General features: G+C 29.7%; 1 long non-coding RNA gene across 1 annotated transcript; it reads left to right on the top strand.

Annotated features, from left to right (window-relative positions):
- Positions 1–649: 649 nt before the first annotated feature.
- Positions 650–1,688, top strand: LOC138338993 (uncharacterized). Its single transcript, XR_011211935.1, has 2 exons — positions 650–1,080; positions 1,187–1,688. It is a non-coding gene; the product is annotated as an uncharacterized lncRNA (long non-coding RNA).
- Positions 1,689–2,370: the final 682 nt, after the last annotated feature.

The following is a 2,370-nucleotide window of genomic DNA, read 5'->3' as shown; positions in this document are numbered from 1 at the left end:
TAAAATAATTTAAAATAATTTGAGGATATTATTATCTTTACATAGACTTGTCTCATGGTATTATGTTCTATGTATTACTGATACCTCCAAATGGAAGGTCTTAGGAACACAATCTATAATTTCATGCAAGATGTATAACTAATTCATGGATTAGTTATACATAGTCTCAAATCCTACCAAACATAGTGCTAAATAATACCATACATAATACATGGACTATTTCTTGTAATGTAACCTACCAAACGACCCCTTAATTCATTGTTTGTTTGCAAAGGTAGAAATAACTTATCCCAAGATTAATAATTAGTCCATGGATAAGTTATCCCTCACAGGGGGAGGTATAGTAATTTCAGGATAAGCTATCCTGGGATAAGATGTGTAAATAACAAAATACCCCCCTTAAACTCTCTTTTATAAACTACTTTTACTTTCAAACAAATTAATATAATTTTTAACAACATTTATAATAGAGAAAAATGATAAATATACCTCCGAACTATCGTAAATTGTATGTAAATACCCTTTATTATACTTTTAGAATGTCGATGCCCTTACTGTCCAAACTGTGAGGCGTATATACCTCTTTTATTAAAGGTGGAACACATGTCACAATCTAAAACATTTACCTAATTTTTATTAAGTTTTTACCCATTCTCAAAAAAATCCACCCAAATTAATTTTACTCACCCATAACATAATACTCACCCATATGAGTACCCATCTTCCTCTTTTTAGATTTTGTTTTAAAATAAAATGCACACAATATTCTCTCCTGATCACCGCACTAATATTCCACATTCCCACCCACACCTTTATTACATTCTGGCTTTTGTTTGATCTTCATCGGTCATATCGCTGGAAATTATTTTTCCGGCAATCGGTTTTGTTACTATGGGGTGTTAGTGTGATGATGTCAAGTGTTGTGTCCGTCAGCAAAACAATGAGTTTTAGCCGTCGTCTCGTGTTTGTTGTACCTTAAGCAAAGAATAAGACTTTTAGGCTTAGGAGTGTTTTGAAGTTATTCCATGCTACAATACTAATTTTCTACTCTAAATGATTGTTTTTTGAAGGTACAAAAAGGTAATTCGATTTTGGTTTGGCTTAATAGATTTCTATTTGAAATTTGGAACGATTGTACATTTTAATTTTTAGTGTTGAACTTGTGGTTATGCCTTTTCCTGTGAAGAATCAACCCGTTGACTTCAATATTGTGGAAGAATCGAGTTGGTATGACTAGTTTAAGACGGTTCCGACATCACGGTTCAAGCGGCTATTTGAGAGGCAATATTCAGGGCTTTTGAGATCATTGGCGACGGAGAAACTATTAGAGGTGAGGATTTGACTGGAATAAGAAGAATGTGTCTGAAGAATTCGAGCCGACTTCTGTTAGTCTGGCTAAAATGGTGAAGAATTTTATTTAGGAAGGTGAGGATCAACATCCGTGCAATCAGAATGGATGCAATTGCTTTAATTGTAATTGAACCGAGAGCTCAGAGGAAGAGATTGATTCAGTCAATTGCTTCGGTGAATTCAATCAAAATTGTTTTAGCTATGCTTGTGAAATTCTTAAGGTATTTGATGTGCTCTCCGGCCATGTTTTGCTTTTAAAGCAGATTTACATTATATTTGGGTTGGGTATTATGTTATTTGGGTTGGTTTAAAATTAATATGGGTAGATATTTTGATGATGGGCAAAAATTTAATTTAAAAAAAGGTAAATGTTTTACATTGTGACGCGTGTTCCACCGTTAGTAAAAAGGGTATATATACCCCAAAACATGGATGGTAAGAGCATCATCATCCTAAAAGTACAACGAATGGTATTTACATATCATTTATAATTTTTCGGAGGTATGTATATCCTTTTTCCATTTATAATAACATTCACAACCTTAATTATTCTTTATTTATATGAGAAATAATATTTTTCTATTAAAAAATTATATTTTATAATTACAATTTATATCAATGAATATGTTATAAGATGAATGTATTTGTGTAATTATTATGTTTATTTATGTTTTAATTTCTCTTAAAATATTCACTCCACTACTAAATTACATATTTCATTATATAGTTTATTACTCACTGAAAATATATATTTTATCTATAATTAAAATGTAGATGACTTTAATAATAGATTTTCTTTTACTTTAATAAAATTAAAATGAAAGTCTTAGTTTTAAAGTTAAATCAGATGAAAGTTTTACTTTTAAACTAAATAAGATGAAAATTTTATTTTTAAGCTAAATGAGATGAAAATCTTATACTAAGCTAAATAAGAAGAACATTTTATTTTAAGCTAAATAAGATTAAAGTTTAATTTTTAAGTTAAATGAGAGGAAAGTTTAATTTTTGAAATATACGGCA

The sequence above is a fragment of the Solanum lycopersicum genome, chromosome 10 (assembly GCF_036512215.1).
Source record: "Solanum lycopersicum chromosome 10, SLM_r2.1".
In the NCBI taxonomy this organism is placed as follows: domain Eukaryota; kingdom Viridiplantae; phylum Streptophyta; class Magnoliopsida; order Solanales; family Solanaceae; genus Solanum; species Solanum lycopersicum.
This window is presented reverse-complemented; position numbering and strand designations above follow the sequence as displayed.